Genomic DNA, 27,422 nt, shown 5'->3' with positions numbered 1-27,422 from the left:
GAAAAAAAATACCTGAATAAATATTTGCAGGTGCTCAAACTCGGGTGTAGTGTACATTTGTGTGCGTGTGAAAAGTAGTTATACTTGATCGACAACTAACCTTAGCATATAACTTGTTCAACGTCAGTGGTGTAACAATAGTCCCCGCAGCCAGGGGCCCTCCTCAGTACATTATACTGTGCACCGGCGGCGGGACCCTGATCTGAGAGCTCCAGACTGGGCCGGGGACTCCAGCCTCCATGCACTTTCCTGGGGGTCCTCGCAGGTTTCGTTAGACCACTATTCAGCGTGTTTCAGTGCTCAAACCGGACAGGTTTTTGGAAGTGGAGGCCAACAGTGGATACTGGGAACAGGAACCTCCTCGTCACATTTTGATTCACAACAAGAAAGAGAGGCAGAAAAGGGCGAAGAAGGAGCAGAAAGGTAGGAAAACAGTGACAAAGTAAGAAACCAGGTTGGAAAACGAGGCTTCAAGAGAGAGACAAAGAGGAAGCGTAGAGTGCAGAAAGAAAGAGAGGGGGTTGAATCAAGATGTTCTATTCCTGTGTTTGATATCTCTAAAACGCTAATTACTAATAGACGTTTCCAAAGGAAGAAAGGATGCAGAGCAGCAAAACAAACAAGCATTTGCAATGAAATAGGTCTTGCATTTGCTTGAGTTAGAGCTATTGGCGTTGTAAATTCATAACTGGATTTTTCTTACCACACAAATTGGTCAATCCTGCCTCATAAATTTTGTCTTTTCCTGACATATAATTCCAGTGCCCCTGCATATAACTAAAGCACTTCCATTTACCTTATTCCTCTATCTGCAGCAAAAAAAAGAACATTTTGCCATTTAGCATCCTAATTGTGACAGAGGAGAAATAAACTAGAGGAGTCACCCAAACATATCAAACAGTCCGTATGTAAAAAGGATATGTTTGAAATTAATGTAGTATGTAACCATATATTGAGCCCCATAAAACATAGTTCATTACACATTTTCAAGACTATTACAGTGATATTACTGAACAAGGTCCATATAAAAATACATGTCCCAGCTGTAACGTTTCAGCCACAAAAAACTTAAAAGATAATAAATGGTGGGAGGGGTTATTATTCTGGAGTCCCCACTAACATAGTGGTGGGGTCCAGAGATGATGTAGACAGAAAGAGCACACTGTGGTCAATATTTTGAAGGTGGTCCCATTGTCCTTGGACCACCACAGTTTGAGTTATGAGAAAAATGTTTTGTAGAAATAAGGCCCTGCAAAGCATTATAGGAACTTTTCCGTGCCACAAATATTTTTGTATGTTGACATGACTGTAATGCTTAGAACTGCCCATAGAGGACACCACAATAAAAACAGCATTTGTAAGAAACATGGTCATGTAACTATATAGTTAGCCCCTAGAGAGCATAACCAAGCGCAACCATATATTTAGCCACTAGAGGGCGTAGTTTCTGGCCTGGTGTATGTAGGGTACCTAAGGTACTTACACCTTATACCAGGTCCAGGTATCACCTATCAGTGTAGTGTAGGCAGTGTCTAGAAACTAGACTCTCTAGAGGTAGCTGTGGATGAGCAGCCAAGGCTTATCTAGGAGACATGCAAAGCTCATGCAATACCACTGTAACCACACAGCTCTTACACACATTCAGTGTTACAAAAATAAAGGTACTTTATTTTAATGATACAATTACCAAAAAGTACTAGCTAGGCAACCTTCCAATAGGAGGTAAGTAACACACTTGGGGACATATTTAGACTCTGTTTGCGCCGAATGTGCATCAAACATTTTGACTCACATTCAACGCAAACCTTGCACCATATTTATACTATGACACCGACCCCGCGAACGTCAAAATTCCTCTGTGTGCGTCATTTAATGGATGCGGGAAAACGCCTTGCATTAATGACATGCAAGGTAGGCGTTCGCGTCCAAGAAATTACTTTAAGGCATGTGCGCCTTATTTATACTCCTGCGTCATTTTGATGCACAGGAGGGGGCGGGCCTTAAAAAACATCGCCCAGCCTGATGTGCGCCATTTTTTAACGCCTGGGTGAGGTCAGGCGTTAAGGGACCTGTGGGCTCATGTCCATGGTCTCTGACCCTGGAAGAAGTCCACAGGTGCCCTTCCCTGCCCCCAGGGACACCCCCTGCCACCCCCACCCACCCCTGGAGAACACCCATGGATGGGGGGACCCATCCCAGGTAAGTACAGGTAAGGCCTAACTTGGGCCCCCCTACATGCCACTGTGCCCAATGGCCATGCCCAGGGGACAGAAGTCCCCTGGGCATGGCCATTGGGCAGGGTAGCATGACTCCTGTCTTTGCTAAGACAGGAGTCATTTCAATGGGGGTTGTGCATCAAAAAATGGCACAAGTCCGGTTAGAGCCATGATTTTTTACTCTAACCTGACTTGCACCATTTTTTGACTCACAACCTCCATTTTCCCCTACGCCGGCGCTGCCTGGTTAGAGTATTTTTTTTTACTCTGACCAGCCCCCAGCGCCGGCTAACATCAATCCTTAAATAAGGCACCCACCTGGTGCGTAGGAATGGCGTTAGCCGGCGGTAAATTTTTTGATGCAAACCAGCGCCAGCGCTGGTTTGCGTCAAAAAGTATAAATATTGGCCTAGAAGTGTACAAGATGTGTACACCAGTAATCAGAAATAGGCATAAATAGCAGTAGAAAACAGTGCAATGGCAATAGACAATAGTGACCCTAGGGGGAACCCAAACCATATACTTAAAAAATGGAATGCAAATGCAGGACCCCCACCCGGTTAAGTGGAATCTGTGGAGAGTAGCCAGAGGAACTAGGAACCCCAAGAAGTAAGTACCACAGTGCCCCTCAGTGACCAGGAAGAAAGGAGTAAGTTACTGGATTTTCCCCAAACCACCAAAAGGACTAAAAAGAAGAATAATGCAACACCCAGACAAGACAACCCAGTGGTGGATTCCTGTAGAGGAAGACACGGAAAAGAAGGAGACTAGGTCCAAAAGTCGCAGTAGTGTCTGGTGGTGGCAGGAGCCACTACCCACCTGTCTGTGGTTGCAGGAGTTGGTCGACAGTAGAACAAAGACAGTCAGCAATGCAGTCCTGGAGTCAGTGAAGAGTTCCTGGAGGATGGAAGATTGCAGTATGTCTGTGGTGTGGAAAAGCCTTTGACAAAGGCAAGAGTCGCGATAGACAAAAAGTGGAGCTGTCAGGGACCAGCAAGGTCCAGGAGGACCCTCAGCGGGGAGGGTCCCAGGGGACCCTCAGCGATGCAGAGAGTCTACAGAAAAGGCAGCCCCCTTCAGGAGACCAACTGGAAGAGGACCCAGGAGTACCTGAGGAGCCCACCCAGCACAACTGAAGAAGGGTCCTACGCCAGGAGAAGCACGCAGAGGGCTGTGTGTTGAAGAAAAGAGTTCTGGGGGCTGGGACAACAGAGAGCCTGAAGATCTCTTGGAGGAGATGCCAACAAGCCTTGGTAGCTGCAAGAGATGCAGTGCATGGGGGTACTGTCCCTTGTGGGAAGGCAAGGGCATACCTTCACCAAAGTTAAAAAACTGGCAGAGAGGACTGATGTGGCCACCCCAGACCACCACCTGTGAGGCAGGATCCACGCAGCTCAGAATGAGAGGAGATCCTTCAGACGGTCGTTATTGCTGTCGGTGCCAGCAGATGCAAAGAAGTGACTCCTTCACTACAAGGGAGATTCCATCTTCCTTCTCGTGCAGACTGAAAACTTGCTGCCCTCAGAGGATGCACAGCAGGGAAATGTTGCAGAAGCTGGAAGGAGCTGTGGAAACAATGTTGCAAGCAGAGTCTTTGTCATGGATGGAGATTGTCGGTTCCTGGAGGGTCCAGTTGCAGTTCCAGTGGCAAGAAGTTGAAGTAAACAATGCAGAGGAATCCTGCTGGAGTCTTGCTTGCCAAATCTGAGGAACCACCCAAGAGGGAGACCCTAAATAGCACTGGAAGGGGGATTGATCACCTTGCCAGGTGACCACCTATCAGGAGGGGCTCTGAGGTCACCTGTCTGACCTGGCCACTCAGATGCTCCCAGAGGCCTCTGCCCACCTTGGATTCAAGATGGCAGAATCAAAGGACCCCCTGGAGGAGCTCTGGACACCATCCCTGGGGTGGTGATGGACTGAGGAGTAGTCACTCCCTTTTCCATTGTCCATTTGTGCACCAGAGTAGGGACTGTCCCTGAACAGGTGAAGACTGGTTTATGCAAGGAGGGCACAAAATGTGCCCTTCAAAGCATACCACTGGCTTTGGGAGGCTACCCCAAGCCATGTAAAACCTATTTCCAAAGGGAGGAGGTGTTACCCCCTTTCCCAAAAGAAATCCTTTGTTCAGCCTTCCTGGGCTTCAGCTGTTCAAGCAACAGAAGGGCAGAAACCTGTCTGAGGGGTGGCAGCAGCTTGGGTTGCCCGGAACCCCCCAGAAAACTGGTAGGAGCAATGCTGGGGGTCCTCTAAGGAGGCCCCAGAGTGCATGGAATCATACTTCCAAAACTAGCAACAGTATTGGGGTATGATTCTGACATGTTTGATACCAAACATCCCTAGGTTCAGTGTTACCTTTATATAGCTAGACATAGGTAGTGACCTATGTCCAGTTCACATGTAAAGTGGAATCCCTGCACTCACACAGTCCATGAAAATGGGGCTGGAGTTCATGGGGGCACCTCTGCTCATGCAGGGGTGCCCGCACACCCAGGTATGTGCACCCTGCCCTCTGGGCTATAAGGGCCTACCATAGGGGTGACTTACAGTGACCTAGTACAGTGACCTGTAGTGAAAAGGGTGCATGCACACCTTCAAGTAGGCTGCAATGGCAGGCCTGCAGATACACTTTGCATGGGCTCCCCATGGGTGGCATAATACATGCTGCAGACCATGGGGAATCCCTGGGGCCCAATGCCCTGGGTACCTGGGTACAATATACTAGGGACTTACAAGGGGCACCAGTATGTCAAATATGGGGTGTGTGTGGTCCAAGCAACCAAATTTAAAGGTAGAGAGCGTAGTCACTGGGGTCCTGGTTAGCAGGATCCAGTGCACACAATCAAACACACTGACAAAAGGCAAAAAGTGGGTGTAACCACGCTAGAAAGAGAGTAATTTCCTATAATAGTGGTATATAAGTATATATATATTATATAAGAGCTTAAACAGACACTGAACAGTGAGAGGAGTAATTATTTTGAAGTCTCCATTAGCCTAGTGTGGGTACCCCCAAGATGATGTGGACATAAAGAGCACGCTGTCTTGAATATTTAGGTGGTAGTTCCATTGTCCTAGGACCACCACAGCCTGAGTTATGAGCAACAATGGTTTATAAAAGTAATACCCTTCAAAGCATTATGGGGTGAGTCTCCCGATTGCTTTGAATATTACATAGTATCGGCTCTCCTTCTGTGCCAGGAGAGCAGCTTTCGCTTCGTGTCTAGGCGCTGCACGTCTTCTCTTCCCACAAGCGCAAGCTCATGATGCTGTAGCTGTGGGGGTGTAGGGTGTATGTGCACAATGGCAAGTGTCTACTGCCCGTAGGAATGCACAATTATGTGCACATGGGAAATTAAAGTGTGAACATGTGTGGTGAGCACTACTAGAAGTGAAGCTTATGCCAGGACTAAGGTGGTCATTATGAGTTTGGCAGTCTTATAGCAAGACTGCTGTGGTTGCAGGCACCAAAAGACCGCCAGTGTTGGCGGTATCCCGCCCACCATATTAAGAATCCACAAATAAATCCCTCTAAAAACAGCCACAAATCTGACACCGCCAGGACGACCAAGGGTGGGAGAGAGGCAGTCCACCACAGCACTGACACGCCGAACAACTTCTGCCTTCCCAATTACAACCCACAAAATAGCACAGCAGTCATTGCACTGCAGAAAATCATTGGTAGTGTATGGTAGTGTAACACACCTCTACCAGAACACAGCACCACATTGGATAAATTGAATAGCCCACACCTGACACACATTAGACACACCAACCCACAGCACTACAAAACACCCCCCCACACAACCCACAGCTCTCTGCAACCAAAACGACATACACCAACAGTGAGGACCACACAAACCAAAGACACTGCACTCGTACACCATACGCACTACCACACACAACAATCAGCACACACCACACAACTGCACCATTGACACAATACACACATCGTCACAGCACACAAACACCACAAACAACCAGCACGCACAACCAAGAACCCCCACCAAGAACCCCCACCAAGAACCCTACACTGTACCCTTGCACACCACACCCCCCCACTCACATCACAACCACTATGTTCCTTCAAAAACACCCATGCTTCACAGACGGTGAGTTGAGGGTCATGGTTTATGAAGTCGTCAGGCTAGAGCCACAACTTTTTGGAGCACAGGTCCAGCAAACACCCATAGCCAGGAAAATTGAGTTATGGCAGCAAATTGTCAACAGGGTCAACTCAGTGGGCAACTATCCATGCACAAGGGAGGACATCCGGAAGAGGTGGAACAACCTACAGGGGAAGGTGCGTTCCATAGCGTCCAGACACCAAACTGTTGTAATGACGACTGGCGGTGGGCCCCCTCCACCCCCAGAGTTCGCATCATGGGAGGAGAAGGTCTTGGACATCCTGCATCCTGAGGGCCTGACTGGAATACCCAGAGGAATAGACACTGGTATGGAACCAACAGGCCCCTAGCACTATTTCGCCCCTTCCAGCAAGCTACCCCACCACCAATCACTCCTCAAGTCACCCTACCATCCAGTATACCTTCCACACCATCACCTAAAGCCCCTTCTCTGCATGCCACCGCACCACACAGCCACAATGCCCACACATTCCCTGGCCACTGCACAGAGAGCACTGCCAATGACTATCACTACGACTCCCTCAGTGCACCTGCACGTCCACATGAAAAGCTGATCTGTCCATATCACAGTGCAACAGGAAAAATCCTCAACCACGACTCAAGAACAACAAAGTCGTGAACAACGATAGCGGAACAACGCTTTCGTTAACCACGACTTCGTTGTTCTGTGTCTTAACCACACATGTGCTGAACAGTGCACATGCGTGGTTAAGGCACAGAAGAAGGGAGTCAACTTCGTCAGAGGACGTGTTCAGGTAAGTGGGGCTGAGACCGTTTTAGGGGCGGGGTGGGGTGGTTGCTGTAGTTTTAGGGGACAGGGTGGGGGGTCGGGGTATTTTTCGGGGTGGGGGGTCGGGGTATTTTTAGTTTTTAGGAGCTGGGGGTCAGGGTAAGTGGGGCTGGGGCTGTTTTAGGGGCGGCAGTGGGGGGGTTGGGGTACTTTTCATTTTTAGGAGCGGGGTGGGGGGTCGGGGTAGCTTAGGTTTTAGGGTAGAAGGGGGTCGCTGTAGTTTCAGGGGCAGAGGTGCGGGGTTGGGGTAGTTTAGGTTTTGGGGGTCAGGGTAGTTTTAGGGGTGGGGGTAGTTTAGGTTTTGGGGTGGGGGTTGCGGTAGATTTAGGGATGTGGTGGAGGGTAGGGGAATTTTTAGTTTTTAGGGGTGGGGTGGGGGGTCGGGGTAGAGTCACGGGTGGGTGGTCCGGGTATTTTTAGTTTTTAGGGGTGGGGTGAGGGTCAGGTAATTTAGGTTTTAGGGGGAAGTAGGGGTGCAGTAGTTTTAGGGGCGGGGTGGGGGGTTGCTGTTGTTTTAGGGAGAGGGGTGTGGGGGGATGGGTGTTTTTAGGGGTGGGGGCGGGGTAGTTTAGGTTTTAGGGTGTGGGGGGTTGCAGTAGTTTTAGAGGCGGGTAGGGGATTGGGGTATTTTTTGTTTTTTAGGGGTGGGGTCGTGGTAGTTTTGGGGGTCAGGGTACTTTTGAATATTTAGGGGGTGGAGGGTCGTGGTGGTTTTAGGGGCGGGAGTAGTTTAAGTTTTAGGGGTGGGGGTCGGGTAGTGGTAGAATTGTTTTTAGGGGTGGGGTACAATTGTTTTAGGGGTGGCGGGTCAGGCAGGGGGAGTCGCATGCTGGAACCATGTATGCCGTTCCACACATGCCTTTACCAGGAATGCCTTTACAACAAAAAATCGTTGTTAAGGCATTCATGGTAACAATGCAGTCATTGTTCCGACTGCATTGTTTAGGCATGCGTGGTTCCAGCATTCGTGGTTCTGACTCCTATTCCAGTGCAACACCTGCATGTACAACTATTGCACCTGCAACACCAACAGGATGCTACGACTGAGGACCTTTACATGGCAATAACAGAAATGCAATCCTCTAACAGCAACCCTCAGTGGTACATGCTACCCATTTCACTATCCATTACCCACAATGTCTGCAGTGCTGCATCTGTCATTGCCATAGCTGGGAATCAAGTCAAGCCACTATATACATCAGACACAGGGACCAACATTCACATCTTCACCATGTGATACTCTCCCACTTAATTCACAGGTACCCCTGCCACTGCCACCATGGAGAGGATGCCAGAGACAGCCTGCCCTCCCCAGCATGAAGGCCCCAGTGAGGGTAACACGACAGGATATCTGGACATAGGCAACTTACCTGGCACATCTGGGACACCTGGTCAGTCTTCCACTCCCAGCCTACCCCTGCCCATATCCAACCCCCCAACATGTGGTATCTAAATCTCAGCCAAACCCTGCTCCCCAACCCTGTGGCCCAAGGACTGGTCAATCAGCAGTGTGCCCCACAGTACAGGGACCTGAGTCGACACCTCACACCCTCACACCCTCCTGGGGTAACTGGGAGTGGGCACCCCATTCAGGGGAATAGGCACAGGGGTCACGGGCTGTGGGAAGGCACCTGTGGTCCAGGGGGTGGGGCCCCCAAGGAAATCGACTGGCCAGGAAACTATCTCCCAAGTCCTGGGAGCAATCCCAGTGCAAGATGGGCCAAATACTCACCATTCTGGAGGAAAACCAAAGACTGAGGAGGCAATACCACCAGGGGGCCATGCAGATGATGGCAGGCCCATAATGCCACCATGGCCTCCATTGCAGGAGTGCTCAAGGAGCTCACTCACAGCCATTCTGTGTGCTTCCTCCACCCACCAGAAGGCCCCTTCCACTAGCCAGATACCAACTGAGCCATCAACATTAGCCTCGGCTAGTGGAATGGAGGCCCTGCCAGAGGAACCGCAGGCCACTGGCACCCCACCCTCTGCAGCTGAGGAACCCCCCCGGAAACGTGGTCACCATCCAGACATTCTGCAGGAGCAGATTCCAAGACCAAACCCACTACCAGGTAGTGACCCTTTTCTGAATATTCTCCATTGTGTGCAACTGAGTTACATTGTTGGCTGTGCAATGTCATTTCTCCATTTTCATATGGCCCTCGGATACTGGACCTGTACTGTAAACAACTAGGACACCTACTCTGATGTTCACTCCAACCATGCCCTACTCATGAACTCTGCCACACTTTTTGCACAATAAACACCATAGATCACAGGAACTGTCTTTGTGTCTTTATTGTCACATGTATGAATCTCAGTCCTAGAGAAATGTAATGTGTGGTAATTCCCATTTACCAAAAGTAAGTCACATTGACTGCAGATTGAGCCATTCCCTGCAGGTGACACCCTACACCAGACAGTGTCCAAATTCCAGTTGCAAGGGAGTCACTAGCCCAGTCACACACAGGAGTAGATCCACAAATTCAGCCTGCAAATAGACCAAGACAGGGACTCACATCAGGATTATAGGCATGGTGGGAGCCACAGCACATATGAAGTACGTTGTTGTCGTCCACAGTGAGGATTGGCAACAAAACATGGGACAGCAGAAGACAATGTCAAACCCACAAGATCACAAATCATATAACCATTTTGCACACAAAGCCCTCCACGACAAGGGACCGGAATACCTCAACAGACGCCTCAGCTTCTACGTCCCCACCCGCCTCCTCCGCTCCTCTGGCCTCGCACTCGCTGCTGTCCCTCGCATCCGCCGCTCCACGGCAGGTGGGAGATCTTTCTCCTTCCTGGCGGCCAAGACCTGGAACTCCCTTCCCACCAGCCTCAGGACCACCCAGGACCACTCCGCTTTCCGGAGACTCCTAAAGACCTGGCTGATCGAGCAGCGATAACCCCCCCCCCTTTTTTTTTTTTTTTCCCTAGCGCCTTGAGACCCGCACGGGTGAGTAGCGCGCTTTATAAATGTTAATGATTTGATTTGATTTGATTTGATAGCTAAAATGGGCAAATAACTACACTTACTACTGTTAGAAATGGGCAATGTCCATGAATCTCACAGCCAATAGTTTTGATAGGGAGTGAGACACACTACACAATCTTTAGTTGGGGCAACATCTGCACAGGAGCTTGAAGGACAAATGACACACCACATGCCTGTATATAGGAATTGCCAACCTGCCAATCTGTATTCACCACACGTCAGTGACATTTCATCAAGGACACAGCTTCTGGCTATGTCTCCCACCAGAGGTCACACTGAGGAATAGGTACACTGAACATCTTCCATGATGTACCTGAGCATGAGGAGCACTACCATGATGGCAATGTGGAATACCCACACAACATACCTGTATGTTACTGGAAGTAATGATTGATCAGCTCAGTCCTAGCGTCAGCTGCATGTTCCTCATCAGCCTCCTCATCACTTTCCATGTCCCCATCATCAGCCACTGGTCCAGCAGCCTCCTCCACATCAGCCAGTAATGGAATTTGACGTCTCATGGCTAGATTTTGTAACATGCAGCAGGCAACTATGATCTGGCATACTTTTAGGGGAGAATAGAGGAGGGCACCTTCAGAGACGTGGAGGCACCTGAATACGGCCTTCAGGAGCCCAAATGTTCTTTCTATAACATGCCTCATTGTGCCATGGGCCTCACTGAAATGGTGTTCCCCATCCGTGGTAGGGTACCTCACTGGTGCCAGCAGCCAGGGAAGGTTAAGCTAGGCAGAATCACCTGTGTGCACGAAGGAAGGACCTGTCACAATACCAGTAGAGGAACACGGCTGAATGAGATGACAGTTGAAATTACAGTGACACACATCCTATAGCAAACATACCAATGAGCCGAGTGCTCTCTCTCTGTAGTTGTAGCACCATTTGTGGGACACTGCTGTTCTTCAGAATGTAGGAGTCATGTACACATCCTGGATATTTGACTGTATCTTGGGAGATGTACTGGCCGCGATACACATCACCTGTACATTGATGGAGGTGTAGCTTTTCCTGTTCCTATAGACTTGTTCATTGGTCCTGGGAGGGAGCAAAGCAATGTGGGTGCCATCTATGGTCCCTATCATATGAGGGATGCATACAATATGATAAAAGTCAGCCTTAACAGTAGGCAAATCCACATGTTGAGGGAACCTGATGTAGCTGTCCACTTGTTTCAGTAAAGCAGGCAGTACATCTCTCAACACAAGACTAAACATGGGCTGTGGCATCCCTGCTACCAAACTCACTGTAATCTGGAATGAGCCAGAGGCAAGGAAGTGTAGCACAGCAAGACCTGTATTGTGGGAGGTATGGCATAGGGATTACAGATAGCAGGCAATAAATCTGTCTCCAACTGGCTATATAGTTCCATTATGGTGTGATGATTCAGACGATAGGTCTGCATGATGTGTCCCTTCTCCAGGGTTGAAAAGTCCTCTAGGTACACTGGTGCCTGGCTCGTTCTCCCCAATACTAGGTATCTAGGCTAGAGAGGCGAGAATGTATAACTTGATGACCACTCAACATATGCTAGCTAACAAGATCCTTGTTGCACACAACAAAAAGTGTAGACAGGCCCAAACAGTTGCCACATAACATGTAGAGGGCCCAACTAAACCAACCTAGCTGTCCATTTCAGGCCCTGAACAACAGCAAGTCACAAACATCACATCCAATGTTCCATGTTAAAGCTGCATATTTAGCCAGGATGTCCCACAAATGTACAAATGCCAGGGCCTAATATGGATGAACCGCCCATGAAGTACTGAGTCGCTGGACATCCACTAGAATTGACATCCGCCACTGTGGCACGGTTATCACATTTATTGGCCCAGCCACGATGGCAGCACATAGGCCTACACAGCATTTGGTACATGTCTAGCATGATGCACTTATAATTCCATTACAATTCTGTTAGACCTGACAGCCTTAGGGTGGTCACCCCTAACTTTTTGCCTGCCTCCCTCCACTTTTTGGACACTGCTTTTGCTGGTTTTTACACTCTGCACACTTTACCACTGCTAACCAGTGCTAAAGTGCATATGCTCTCTCCCTTTAAACATGGTAACATTGGATCATACCCAATTGGACTATTTAATTTACTTATAAGTCCCTAGTACTGTGCACTATATGTGCCCAGGGCCTGTAGATTAAATGCTACTAGTGGGCCTGCACAACTGATTGTGCCACCCACTTAAGTAGCCCCTTAACCTTGTCTCAGGTCTGCCATTGCAAGGCCTGTGTGTGCAGTTTCACTGCCACTTTGACTTGGCATTTAAAAGTACCTGCCAAGCCTAAAACTCCCCTTTTTCTACATATAAGACACCCCTAAGATATGCCCTAGGCAACCCACAGGGCAGGGTGCTGTGTAGGAAAAAGGCAGGACATGTACCTATGTAGTTTACATGTCCTGGTAGTGTAAAACTCCCAAATTCGTTTTTACACTGCTGTGAGGCCTGCTTCCTTCATAGGCTAACATTGGGGCTGACCTCATATATTGTTTGAGTGGTAGCTACTGATCTGAAAGGAGTAGGAAGGTCATATTTAGTATGGACAGAATGGTGATTTAAAATCCTGCTGACTGGTGAAGTTGGATTTAATATTACTATTTTAGAAATATCACTTTTAGAAAGTGAGCATTTCTCTGCACTCGAATCTCTCTGTGCCTTACAATCCACGTCTGGCTGGGTTTAGTTGACAGCTCCTTGTGCATTCACTCAGACACACCCCAAACACAGGATACTCAGCCTCACTTGCATACATCTGCATTTTGAATTGGTCTTCCTGCGCTTGGAGGGTGGAGGGCCTGCTCTTACACAAAGGACTGCCACACCCTCTACTGGGACCCCGGCAGACAGGATTGAACTGAAAGGGGACCTGGTGCACTTCTAAGCCGCTCTTTGAAGTCTCCCCCACTTCAAAGGCACATTTGGGTATATAAACAGGGCCTCTGCCCCTTCCAACTCAGACACTTCCTGGAGAAGAAACTTGTAACCAGAACCTGCATCCTGCTCAGAAGAACTGCCTGGCTGCCCAAAGGACTCACCTGACTGCTTTCTGTGAAGGACTGCTGCCTTGCTGCTCTCTGGCTGTGGTGAAGAAGTGCTCTCCAAGGGCTTGGATAGAGCTTGCCTCCTGTTCCCTGAAGACTCAGGACCAAAAAGACTTTTCTCTTGCAACTGGACTCCTTGTGTGGCAAAAATTTGACGCACAGTTTGCAAAAACCGAAGCACAGCCTGTCCCGGGTGAGAAATTCACCGCACGCGAACCGGAATGACGCAGCCCGACTTCGCAAGGAAAAGATCGACACGGCGCCTGCGTTGCGACCGGAACTTCGACGCACGGCCCACCGGATCGAAGCACAGCCGACCTGGGATGACACAGCCCAACTTCCACAGGGGAAATCGACGCAGCGCCTGCTGTCCGGGAGAAACTTCCCTGCAACGCCCACCGGAACGACGCAGAGCTTGTGAATTCGCTCTGCAAGCCCAGGATTCCACGCACGGACCCCGTGACGTCTGAAAACCCCACAACCCGAAGAGGATCCACAACCGAGTGCCGGAAATAGACGCACAGCCATCCCTGCGTGGAAACTAAACGACGCATCACCGTGTGCAGCCTGAGAAATCGACGCACACCCCTTTGTTTCCACGCTTCTCCTCCTCAGCGGCCCTTTGCGGAGATTTTTCACGTGAACCAGGTACTTTGTTCTTGAAATAGACTTTGTTTGCTTTTAAAAGACTTAAGACACTTTGGTGGTCATTCTGACCCTGGCGGTCTTTGACCGCCAGGGCGGAGGACCGCGGGAGCACCGCCGACAGGCCGGCGGTGCTCCAATGGGGATTCCGACCGCGGCGGTAAAGCCGCGGTCGGACCGGCACCACTGGCGGGGTCCCGCCAGTGTACCGCGGCCCCATTGAATCCTCCGCAGCGGCGCAGCTTGCTGCACCGCCGCGGGGATTCCGACCCCCCCTACCGCCATCCAGATCCCGGCGGTCGGACCGCCGAGATCCGGATGGCGGTAGGGGGGGTCGCGGGGCCCCTGGGGGCCCCTGCAGTGCCCATGCCACTGGCATGGGCATTGCAGGGGCCCCCGTAAGAGGGCCCCTACATGTATTTCACTGTCTGCTGCGCAGACAGTGAAATACGCGACGGGTGCAACTGCACCCGTCGCACAGCTTCCACTCCGCCGGCTCGATTCCGAGCCGGCTTCATCGTGGAAGCCTCTTTCCCGCTGGGCTGGCTGGCGGTCTGAAGGCGACCGCCCGCCAGCCCAGCGGGAAAGTCAGAATTACCGCCGCGGTCTTTCGACCGCGGAACGGTAACCTGACGGCGGGACTTTGGCGGGCGGCCTCCGCCGCCCGCCAAGGTCAGAATGAGGGCCTTTATATCACTTTTCAGTGATATCTCTACATTTACTTATTGCATCTTTTATAGTTTTGACCTGCAAATATCCAGATAAATATTATATATTTTTCTAAACACTGTGTGGTGTATTTTTGTGGTGCTATATTGTGTTATTGTATGATTTATTGCACAAATACTTTACACATTGCCTTCTAATTTAAGCCTGACTGCTCCGTGCCAAGCTACCAGAGGGTGGGCACAGGATAATTTGGAATGTGTGTGACTTACCCTGACTAGAGTGAAGGTCTTTGCTTGGACAGGGGGTAACCTGACTGCCAACTAAAGACCCCATTTTCTAACAAATCCATAAAATGTGCTTAAGATGGCTGCCGCCTGTCCTGCGTGCCCTGGACAGATGGAAGTGACCTAATTCCGCAGGTGTATGTCGTCATGGTGGTAGGCAGTCACAACCACCGTGCAGCTACTCATAGGATCACAGTGCTGCCTATGGGGGACTGGAGCCAATGAAGACCACCGCCTGCGGTGACGGCCATGTACATGGCAGCCGTAACCTCCATTTTCTGCTGCGTAGATCACTTGCCTCCTGACACTCATGCAAGTAAGACCTTCACTATGTGAGCTGCTGAGTACTGTCTCTGGGAGCCATCATGCCACGTCTTGTAGGTGATAGGGCCCCAGCCTACACTCAAGAGGAGTTTGAGAGACTTGTGGACTGGGTCCTGCCCTTGTATGGACAGCTCTATGGGACACCAGGGGAGCAGGTGAGCCCAATTCCATTGTTCTGTGTAATAGGGGTGTATGAGGCTGTAAGGTGTTGGCATGCCACACAGGGAGTGGATGCATGCAGGGGCCATGGAGTAAATGCGTTTGTGCTGTGAAGACACGTTAGTGTGGGCATGTGATTCGTATGATGTGAGTAGTCCACTGCTGCTGATGTGGTGCCACTCTACACGAGTCTTTCCTTCTGTCTGTGTCACCCATTCAGGCCAGCGCCCATCAGAAGAAGGGGATATGGCATACCATTGACAAGCAAGTACAAACCCTGGGGGTCCATAGCCGGTGGAGCACCCACTGCAAAAGCTGTGGGAGGACCTGAGACGTTGGCCCCAGAAGACCGCGGAGGCCCAGCTGGGGATGTCCTTCCAATGAGCTAGGGGTGCGTGTCGGACCCTGACCCCCCCCAGTGGCCCACATTTTGGCGGTGGTCTACCCTGAGGTAGATGGGCGCTTGAGGTCAGCACAGCAGCCACAAGACAGTAAGCACAGGCTCCCACCTCGCAAATGATAGGCCTTGTTTGGGATTGGGTGGCTTACTTGTGGGCAGATGTGCATGTGATCAGTAGTAGATGCACATTGACAGTGGGTATCAGTCATCCTGGCAGGCTCTGAATCGATTATGTGTGGAATTACAATGCTGTCAGTGCATATCAAATTGACATAATCAATGATTGGGTGAGTGTGGACACCCTAACCATTGTGTCAGGTCAGCTTCTTCCAACTGCATCAATGTACATGAGGTGTAAGTGCTAGCACATCAATATTTGTCTCCCACTATGACTGAGGCTATTTCTATCTTCCACAGTAACTGCCATGGACTGATTGTGGGGATGACATCAGGGGTCCTCTACATGTATGTCCTCAATGGGACAGTATTTTGGCCATGATACCTTACCATGCTGACATATTTGGCATTCTCCTACATTTGACCCTATGTGGGCAAATAGCATAGCAAAATCTATTGTAGGAGCTATCATTCTGTAGACAAGCCTGTCCAACTATGGTATAGTAGTAGTTGTGGTAAGTCCCCTGGGTGGTCCCTGGAGTCAAACCCTATTGTTTAAATGTCATGCATGACCTTTCCCTGGCAATCACAATGCTGCTATGCAGTGTTTTCAGCCTTGATCAATTAACTAAGTAAAAATGTTCCCACAACAGAAGGTGTTTTAGCATTGCATCTCATGTCACAATGTGTATTTTCTGAAATTCAGTGTCATTGTAATGGCATGGCATGCCATAATTTAATTGGAGAGATGTACATGTTGATCTGTGTTAATGATAGGTAGGTATTGATCCTTTCCCACCCTATCTTTCTCTCTCTCCCTCCCTTCATCTCCTTCTCTGTCTTTGCGTGCATCAGCATCATCAGGCGAAGGAGAAGGGGCGTCAGTAAGTAGGGAAGCAGCAGCCTACGGGACCCAGGAGGCTGACACCAGCGAGCCAAGGAGATCAGTGGACAGAGGGCAAGGAGAATGCCACGGAGGAGACAGGATCATCAGCATCATCTTCGGATTCCTCCGCTGGGGGACACTCCCTGGCAGTGGCGGACCCATCTGGGAACAGTTCAGCACCATCCTTGTCCACCTCCCCCCATACCAGCACCGCAGTCCTTGTAGCTCCCCACCCAGTTGCCTGTGCCCGCTCACCCAGGAAGGTGGGCGTCTCCTTTGCTGTAGGAACCTCTGCTCCTGCCCCAGTCAGCCTTGCTGGCCTCAGTGAGGCTGTTGACCTGCTGAGGTCCAACTCTCTGGGTCAGTTAACCATTGTGAATGCCATCCATGGACTGGCAGCTCAGGTGCAGCAGAGCAATGCCCACCTGGAAGGCATTCACGGTGCCATGGCTGGCCTACAGAGATCCTTTCAGGCTCTGGCCTCCTCGCTGACAGCAGCCAGTGTCCCTTTGTCTTCCGTCCCCCTCCAGCTACCTCCTCCCAATCCCATACTGCTCTCCCCACACCCATCCAGAGCACACAGTCAGACCGCCATTCATCCACCTCAACAGACACAGTTCCCAGTGACAAACACTGCCACCAAAAGACCCACCTCCTGTACATACAACATCCACTCCCTACACTGACCCCCACACCACCCCCTACTTCACAGACACTACACCACTCACACCTGCTGGCATGAAACCAACACTACCTGATCCAGCCACAAGTCCCATCACACCCACAGTCACCACACTTCCAGACCTGCATACATTAACACCATTCACCACATGCACACTCACATGCAGCACATCCACCTTACCTGCAGGCACCACCCCAACAGTCACTCATCCACCATGGCATCTCCCTGTACCTCCTCTACCCCTCCTCCCAAAACACCAACATGCCTGCCCTCAAAAACCCAACAGACACTCAGCACACACATGCCTTCCATCCACCCACACACCTGCACCCAACACCTAAACAAACACACCTCAGAACCACTCCCTATCCCTTCACTCCCAAAAGCTCTTCCAATGACTGCCCTTGTGTCATTAGGGAAAAGATTCCTTTATGAGTTTTCCCTCTTCCCAACCGCTCTCTGATCCCGTGATTACCCAAAGCGCACCCAAGCCCAGCAATTCCACCTCCCAATCCTCCCTTGCCCCCCCCCCAGTGTTGGCCAAGCCTCTTCCTCTGCCAAAAAATCAACCCCCCTCAGGCCCAAGCTCCCCCTCCCATGGACAAACCTAAAGACCCTCCACCAAAACCCAAACCCAAGCCCAAGGCCTCCCCCAAACCACGGGGAAACTCAAGGAACCCCCTCCCAAACCCAAATGCCCCCCTCAACCACCACCCCATCACCCCTGAGGTGCCTGCTTGCCCCCTTAATGCCCCTACCATGTGGAGGCCACTTTGCAGTCAGGAGGCATTTGGGGCAATTACAAGTGCCTGGGGCACTTGGATTTTATGGATTGGCCGGTTGGCCTATTTTTGTACATTAATTCCGTTGCAAAATAATTATGTCTATTATACTGTATGTGAGTGTTACGTGTTGCTGTCAGTGTGTGTTTTCATGTGGAGTTGTGCATTGTTATTTCTTGCCAATGCTTTTGTGTGTTTGCGGTAGTGATGTCGTTGTTTGAGTCTGTGGTGTTGTGTTTGTTTCTGTTAGACAATGGCAATGATGTGTATGTGCGGGTGATGTGTGGATGGCATGTGTATGTTGACCCTGGTGTGTGTAGTTTGTGTGTATGTTGGTGCATGTGTGTGCGTTATTATGAGTGTTTGTTTTCATGTTTGTGGGTGTTGCTAGTGGTCCCGGATGTGTGCATTGTGTGGGTGTATACTAATGCCTTTCCATCCAGTGTGTGCTAGGTGGGTGTACTTTCGGTTGTTGTCATTGTCGCTGTCGCTGGTTCTGGAGTTGTAGGGCCATCAGGAACAGTGGGAAGACCTCAAGTTCAGGTTCCATGGTGGTTTGGGACCTATCTGTTTATTTCTGAAGGTTAGTGTCTCCTTTTATACTGTTCGTTTCTGCCAGGGTTTTGTTGGAAGTGCGACCACCCCGGAAATCCTGGCAATGTGCAACCTCTTAATATGCTTGGCGATAACATGTTCTCTGCTGGACTGGAGATGCTTGCCATCAGCCGTGGCTGTCCATCCACACTGGCGGTACTGGCAGTGTATTGGCTGTGTTCCATTGGGAACACCCCCGTGGTCATAATATGTTGGTCTTCTCTGCTGGGCCTGCGGCGGTCGGACTGCCACCGTGGTGGTCCTCTGACAGCCAAACTCATAGTGAGGGCCTAAATGTTTCGTTACTTATGACTGATTCTGTAAAACAACTGAAAGAGGTGTCCGTGCGAGTGTTGTTCTGTGTGTGGCTATGTGCGTGCATGGATGTATGTTGTGTGTGCATGTTTCCGTCTTTGCAGGTGTGCGCATGTTTGTATGCTGTATGAGCATGTTTCCATGTGTGTGTAAGAAATAACCTGCATTATAAAGAAAAAGAGGTTTGTTCTTTCCAGAAAAGTCACCTCCTTCGAATCACTTCCTATTTTTTGTTTACATGCTCTAGAAAAAAAGATTCCGAATTTATTTTATTCATGTCTGTGTGTGTCTGTTCCTGTCAGTGGCACTATCCGTGTCTAGTCTAGGTGCTGCACATCTTCTCTTCCCACAACGTGAGCACACAATGCTGTACCTGTGGGGGTGTTAGGTGGGTGTAAACTATGGTTAGTGCACGTTGCCTATGGAAATGCGCACTTATGTGCACCTGGCAGCGCTTAATTTGAGCTGATGGTTTCCGGTGCGGGCACTGGCACTTATTTTTGAGGGCCGGCACGTATTCTTCTGCCTCAAGCATTTCCTGCGAGCAAAAGACACACAAGGGAAAGACGAAGGAAGAGAAAAACAAAAGGGTGTCACAAAGGAAGAAAATAAAATGCTGCTATAGTGAGCTGAAGGGGGTGGCTGTAAATGAATTACAAGGTCCTGAGGAGGCCCTAATCTGTAAGGCCGAAACGCGTCAACGCGTCGACCATAATAAGGAGGAGCGTCAAGTTAATTATAAAATAAAAAGGAAGAGCACAAGAGTACCACATAAATAACAATAGGAAGTAATATCCTACTACAGTTGGTACTAGAAATACGGACTACCTCTTTCCAAAGACTGCTTACCTGAAGAAAGGGCTTAGTAGCGGATTTGATTATGAACTGTAAAAGGAAAAGGGCTGTGCAAAAAGTTGTTGTCTTTTAATGACTTTATTAAGTATATGTTGTAACATATGTATGTAAGTGTCTTTGTTATGGTGTGTAAAATTAGATTTTTTCATGTTGTGTGTATATGGGAGTGATACAAAAAGAAACATCCATGTAAAAGGAAAATAAAAAAGTTGAAATGAAGTAAAACTACATCCAATGACTAATTAATATATTTATTGTTGAGATTGTAAGGACATTTATCCCCTCTGTGTTAACCTATTGATTACATTGTACATTTAATCTTACATTTAATTGCAGCAGCCACCTGTTTCAGAGGAGAGCTTTGGGCACCAGGACATTTTTATTTGCAAATTAAGCACTGGCACATGGGAAATTAAAGTGTGAAAATGTATGGTGAGCACTACTAGAAGTGAAGCTTTGTCCAAGATTAAATGTTTCATTACGTGCAACTGATTCTGTAAAACAACATGCTTACGTATGCGTACATGGGTTGTCTGTACGTGACTGTGCGTGTCTAGGTGTATGTTGTGTGTGCATGTTTTTGTGGGTGTGTGCATGTTTGCAGTTTGTACATGTTTCCTTGTATCTTCTTTTCCCACAAGCATGAGCACATAATGCTGTAGCTGTGGGGGGTAGGGTGGCTGTGCATGCTGCCCGTGGAAGTGCAAACTTAGTTGCACGTGGGAAATTACAGTGTGAACATGTGTGGTGAGCACTACTAGAAGTGAAGCTTAGGCCATGACTAAATGTTTCAATACATGCAACTGATTCTGTAAAACAGCAGGTGTGCGTGTGTGTTGTCTGTGCGTGCTATGTGCTTGTCTGGGTTTATGTTATGTGTGCATGTTTCCATGTGTGTGTACGGGCGCATGTGGTTGCTGTGTGTACGTTTCCGTGTGTGTGTGTGTATGTGTGTGTAATAACCTGCATTATAAAGAAAATGCGGTTTGTTCTTTCCAGAAAGTTCACCTCCTTCCGACCGCCTCCTTTTTAGGGTCGAGCCCGCAAGCGTTCTGTCCCCTGTTGTAATCTCTCTGTGGGCTTTTAACCACACCCATGTCACATCCATCAGTTTGGTTGGTTCGTGGGCTTGCCTTTTAAAATTCGCTTGATTTCATTAGTGAAAGGCATGCCTAGGTCATGCCTTTTCAAGTGTTTATCCCTCATCAAGAGCACTGGTAAACTACTGAAAAGATACAAGGCTCTGTGTTTTCCGAATGGCTTCTGAACCACTTTTTCTTTTTATTTCCTACGCAGAGCGATCTCACTGGGCAGTAGTGGAGCGCTTTGTATGCCATCGACCCTGTTACATGGATAATTGCACTTTTGACGGTTAAATGGATAATGGTTAAATGGATACGTTTGACTGCAAGCAAACTTATGTTTTCTTTTGTGTGTCTCCTTTACACTCATTGCAACCGTCGGCTCGCTTATGTGAAACTGTTTTACTTTTCATTGTCAGTTTATGTGGCAAGAAAAGTCCGGTTTGGAGTTTAAAACACTAATAGCTCTAACTCGAGCAAATGCAAGACCCATTACATTGTAAATGCTTGTTTTCTGTTTGCATGCCCTAGAAAACTTTTCTTGCCACAGAAACTGAAAATAAAAAGTAAAACAGTTGACATAAACCGATTCAAAGCGCCAAAGCCTCCATGAGCGCAAAGGTGCGACACAAAACAAAAAAGAAGTTTGCTCGCAATCAAAGTTATCGAAAAAGGTCAATTGAAAGTATTACGTTTTTCTTGAGAAGTGCTGGTACTCCCCCTCTCAAAATAAAAAAAAGTGCTGGTACTCAGTACCGGACAGTACCGGCCCATTTAAAGCAATAATGTATATTGAATCCTCAAATTAACAGAAATGAGAATCCAGCACTCACATTTTTTACCAGCACGGAAATTCCTATCCATTTATGAAATACGTGTGAACAAAAAGCTCCAAACTCGATGAAAACGAACTTAATTTTGAGTATTAAAAAAGATACACTATGAACGATTTAAAAAAAAATATTAACAATCATTCTTGTAAATGGATGCGCCGTAAAATAAAAGTGACGTACGTACTGCGCACGAAATTCCAGTCACCACGCTCCTTCCAGTTATATACGACAGAAATGAATTTTAAAATGTATTCCATTGAAATGATGTCGCACAGAATATATCGGGGTGAAGGGCACAGAAAAGAAACGGCGACTTTCACAGTAAATATTTACAAGTTGTGAATAAAGTGGGATGATTTTGGGGCCAGATTCTGTCTCTGGTAGGATTTTCATTGTCGCTGCGGGCTGGACACGACGAGGAAATGTTGCAGACAAATTTGTTTCGTTTTCATTCAAAAATATGACACCGTCTTCATCCCCATACTGAGGGATTTCCGAGGATTAATGGAAATGTGGCGCGTTGCTGTTTTCTGTAGGCGCATAAACGCGTCCACACAGAGAATGTCAGTAACGACAAACTTACCAAGGAGAACGTTGTTTACACCATCTATCTGCGTCAAATATTCAGCGTGAAGAGCGTCACCTGCCGCAGCTGGGAAGGTACTTTTGTTTCGTTAGGCGAGCACCAGGCCTTGCCTGGACTCTCGGTTGTTTATGCGTAATACTGCCTCCGGCCCTGTGTGCATAAGTAAACCAATCTGACAGGGCTGTAGAAAGGTAACAAGCAAGTTGGTTTTGGTAATTCTTATTTTGTCTAGGTTTTTGCGAAACGTTATCGTTCTGGAAGTTATTGGGCTATTATCAATCTGAAACAAGCATTTGCAATGCAGTGGGTCTCGCATTTGCTCGAGTTAGAGCTATTAGCATTGTAAACTCCAAACCGGACTTGTCTTGCACATAAATTGAAAATTGAAAGTAAAAAAGTTTCACATAACTCACTGGATTTCTCTTGCCAAATAAACTAAGTTTCACATAAGCGAGCCGAGAGCCGCCATCAGCGCAAAGAAGACACACAAAGGGAAGTAACAGTTTGCTCACAGTGAATCCTATAGGCAAAAGTGCAATTATTGATGTAACCGGCAAATGTGCAATTATCTATGTAACCGGCAAAATCGCAATTACCTATGTAACAGGATCAGTGTCATGCAAAGCGCTTGACTACTGCCCACCGAGATCGCGCTGTGAAATAAAGAGAAAAAGAAGTCCAAAAATCAGACAGAAAACATCGAGCCTCGTATGTTTTCAGTAGTTGGTCGGTGCGCTCGAAGAGGGCTAAACACTGGAAAAGGCATGACATATGCATGTATTTAACTGATGAAAGCAAGCGGATTTTAAAAGGCAAGCCCACGAACCAATGAACGTGACTGACTTGACATGAGCATGGTTAGAAGCCCAAAGAGAGATTGCAACAGGGGACAGAGCGCTTTGCGCTCGCCCCTAAACAACATTTAAAGACACTTCTGGTAGACAGGCTGGTAGACAGAACATTGTTCCTCACAGGATGCAAGACTGATGAGTAGTGGCAGCTATACATTGAATAGGTCAAGCAGAAAGATAAGGGGCAGGAAACAAATAAATACAACATATTAACTACTTCCTGAAGTAGAAAACATACATAAAGAAAAAAAAGAGTTCCCAGAAAGCGAGGACTCCTGGAAGAATGCAAGGAAATGTGGTCAACAGGCTAGGCTCCACAGAAGGGGCAAAGCAAAGCTGGATGGCTAAAAAAACGCCACCAAACAGAAAGCAAGCAAAAGTGTGCAACTATCTTTCGTGGTAGCCTCTGCAAATGAATTCCCGTGATCTTGGCTACAAGGTCAACAAGTAATGTGCTGTTGTCTGTGTTTGGAACTTTTCTTTGGAATTCGAATTGGACCTTTAAAAGAGTGACGCGACAGGTCGCAAAACCAGACCACCTCCAGACTCTGCTCTACTCTGCAGTAATGTTGAAGGAAAAATATTCGTCGAAGTGGGACCGACGGAAGTGCAGTAGCAGCATTACATTCAGAACCTGCTAGAAGGGAGTAAAAGAAAAGAATCAAAGTCTTCTTGAGGCTGAAATAATCTGGTTAGAGCGCACTGAAGTTATTTACCTGAGAACTCACTTTGAAGAGAGCGGTTGTAGAGGATCTGGCGAAGCTGGAAGGCACTACATCACACCACATACCACAGAGGTGGATCCGAGTATTCACCCCGCTTCGAGGGTAGCGTGGCACCTTCGAGCTGTCCAGTGCATAGGCACACCATGGCAAGTAAACGCTGACATCAAGCTGGAGGCGCCTGGAGCTGCCCGGGGCATCTTTATGTATGGGCAGGGCCTGGGCGGGCACCCCGCCTTAACGGTGAGCACAGGATGTGCTCAGGATAACAGGGGACATGCAAGGAATGCCACCAGACCCACACGCCTGAGGGCACAGTGAAAACAAGTAGGAACATTTGAATGTCACAAAGGGGCATCGTCACAGTGGCGTGTACGCACAGCATTGTGACTTAAAGCGCTTACACAAAGTGATGATTGTGGCTGATGAAATGACTGAAGCTCTGGCAGGGAATCGTAATTTGCATGGCTGGAACACACTGCATGGATGCGAGAATGATGGGATTCAAATCCCTGATCTCAAGAGAAACCTGCTTTCCCTCATCCGATGATGTTGAGACATCATGACACACGTTGGCTGTTATTATTTGATGGCAGTCGGTGGCTGACCACTCTCTCCATACCACCATCGTATCGCAACATGACAGCTCGAGGCAACATACAGTGCTTGAAATGGAAAGGACCAATCACCCCCTGCCCTCCTCAGGATCCCTTTCTTCTCACCCCGCCATTCTATCCGCCTCAGGAGCCCTTGGCTGTCAGTACCCCAGCCCCGCTCACCTCTCGGCGGGCCTCTGTCACCCAGTCTGGCTGGTAGACGCAGTGCGGCGCCCCCTGCCGGTAGTTGATGTAGTTCGCCACCAGGGATGCTGCCCGGGTGGCCCGGTAATGAGACGGGAGTATTTCCATCCTTGTGGCCAGCAGTGCGAGGGCCTGAAGCTGCCAGGCCAGTTGCAGGAGCGGCCCAACCCTCAGGGCCCGACCCGGCAGCTCCGCCTGCAGCCCCGCCCGCCCCCTCAGGAAGGGCCCGAGTCTGTTTACACTTCAAGGAGCTCCCTTTATAAGTTATTTATTGCAGAAGCGTCTCTTGGCTTTCGACCTAAACATTTTATCCATTTATTTTTCAATTTGTTTATTGTCTTTTGTATTGATTGCACTGCAAATCTTTTAGACAAAAACGTCTAGAGCTGCAGTGTACAGCCTGCCCGTGTCTCACCAGCATAACCGTTGAATATCAGACAGCCTACTTTCACAAAAAAAGCATTTGGAATGCAATAGTCTCGTGTTTGCTCAAGTTAGACCTCATAGCGTTGTAAATTACTGACTGGACTTTTATTGCCAAACAGACTGAAAATAACAAAAGGAAGAGAGCGAGAGTGAGCTGGCCCTTGAAAAGCCCCCCTCTGCTGTTGGTTTATGTTTACAGAGGGAGCTGGTGGGGAGGAGGGGCTGAACAAGCACCCAAACTGTTGAGGTGAAACAGGCAAATGCCAAAAAAAAGTCCCTTACAGAAGAGATAAACGGGACATAGCGTAATTACACAGTACTTTGTGCAGCTCCCAAAGTGAAAAAAGGCAGGACAAAGAGGCAGAACTGACCACTAGCAAGCAAGGATTTTTGAAGGACACTGTAACTAACAAATCAGAACGCTAAAATCACTCTATTGTATACTTTAGTATACAGCAGGCCGAACGCTAACGCTCAACCTAAAAATCATTCGTCATAGGCAAACATTCTTTTGGGTCTAAAAAATGCACACATTGCATAGTACTCCCTGGTTCTTAAGGAAGATACTTTGTGTGTTGTGCTTATTGTGAAAGGGCGGCAAGATGTAACTCATAGTGAAGTCAGCCAGTGGCTGAAGTGGGCTGGCACTGCCCCTTGATGCATGCTGGAGTGGGTGGAAGAAAGATGTGAATCACAGAAGGTTAATGGATGAAGTCTGGCTGAAACTCCCGGTAGGTAACCATGATAATACACATCATTTCAATAAAATCAAAAGGTCTCACCTAACACAAACTTAAAAAGATAATAGGTCCGACATTGGCAGCCAGCCCCCTGACTTCAGGAAAGAAGGTGAGAACAAAAGCAAAAACAAGTGGAAGGCAAGAAAGAAAGAAATGAAAAGGGAAAGAAGGAATGGAAAAAAAGAAAAAGGCATCATGGAAGAAAAAATGAAAGAAAGAGGAAGACGAGAAGGGAAAAAGAAGGAAGGAAAGAAAGAGTGAGAGAAGAAAAGTGGAAGAGAGAAAGATGAAGGAAAGGGTGACAGAAGGAAAAAAGAGAAGGAAGAAAGATGAAATGAAAGAAGAAAGAAGGAAAAAAGAAAAGGAGAGAAAGATGGAAGAACGGAGTAAAGAACGGAAAGAAGGAGAGAAGAAGGCATGAAAAAGATAAAAGGAAATAAAGAAGAAAAATAAAGAATAAGGAAGGATAGAGCAATAAGAGGAAGGAAAGAGGAAAGAAATGCTGAAAGAAAGAAAGATGAATGAACAAAACAAAAAGATAGAAAAGGGAAGGAAGAGGAAGACAAGAAAGAAGAAAAAGAAAGGACAGAAGAAAGAATGAGGAATCCAAGAAGGAAGGAAAAAGGAAAAAATGAAAGAAAGAGGAAGGCAAAAAGGAAAATAATGGACAAAATACAGAGGTAGGAAAGAAGGTAAGAAAAGGGAAGGAATGAAGGAAAGAGAAGGAAAGAAGAAGGCAAGAGAGAAAGAAAATGAAAGAAGGAACAAAAGAAATAAGAAAAAAGGTTAAAAGAGGAACAAGGAAGAAAAGAAAGAAAGAGAAAGAAAAAGAGAGAGATAATGAAAAGTACGAAAGAAAAACAATGGAAAAAAGAAAGAAAGGCATGAAAGAAAGAATAGAGGGAAGGAAAGGAGGAAAGAAGTATGAGAAAAAGAAAAGGGTGAAGGAAAGAAAGAAGGCAATAAGAACAAGCATTTGCAATGCAATGGGTCTCGCATTTGCTTGATTTAGAGCTATTAGCATTGTAATTTCCTAACTGGACTTTTCTTGCCACATAAATTGAAAATGAAAAGGAAAACAGTTGACATAAGTGAGCCGATTCAAAGCACCACGGCCGCCATGAGTATGAACACGAAGGAGAGACACAGAAGGAAAAATAAGTTCACTCGCAGTCAAACATCTCGGCAAAAGCACAATTATCCATGTAACAGGGTCGATGGCCAAGGTGGTAACAAAACTGCCCCAAGGAGGGACAATCGTAAAGCATTTACCAATGATAACAAATGATTTTTGAAAGGCAAGCTCATGGACCAGTGAAAGTGACAGGCGTACCATGGGCATAGTTAAAAGCCTACAGATAGATAAGCAACTGGCCAGAGCTCTTGCGCGCTCGACCTAAAAACACTAAGGACAGGCTGCGAGAAAAAAATGAGGTATTTTCTTC

Source organism: Pleurodeles waltl, chromosome 7, assembly GCF_031143425.1.
Source record: "Pleurodeles waltl isolate 20211129_DDA chromosome 7, aPleWal1.hap1.20221129, whole genome shotgun sequence".
NCBI lineage: Eukaryota > Metazoa > Chordata > Amphibia > Caudata > Salamandridae > Pleurodeles > Pleurodeles waltl.
Note: the sequence above shows the minus strand (reverse complement) of the source record.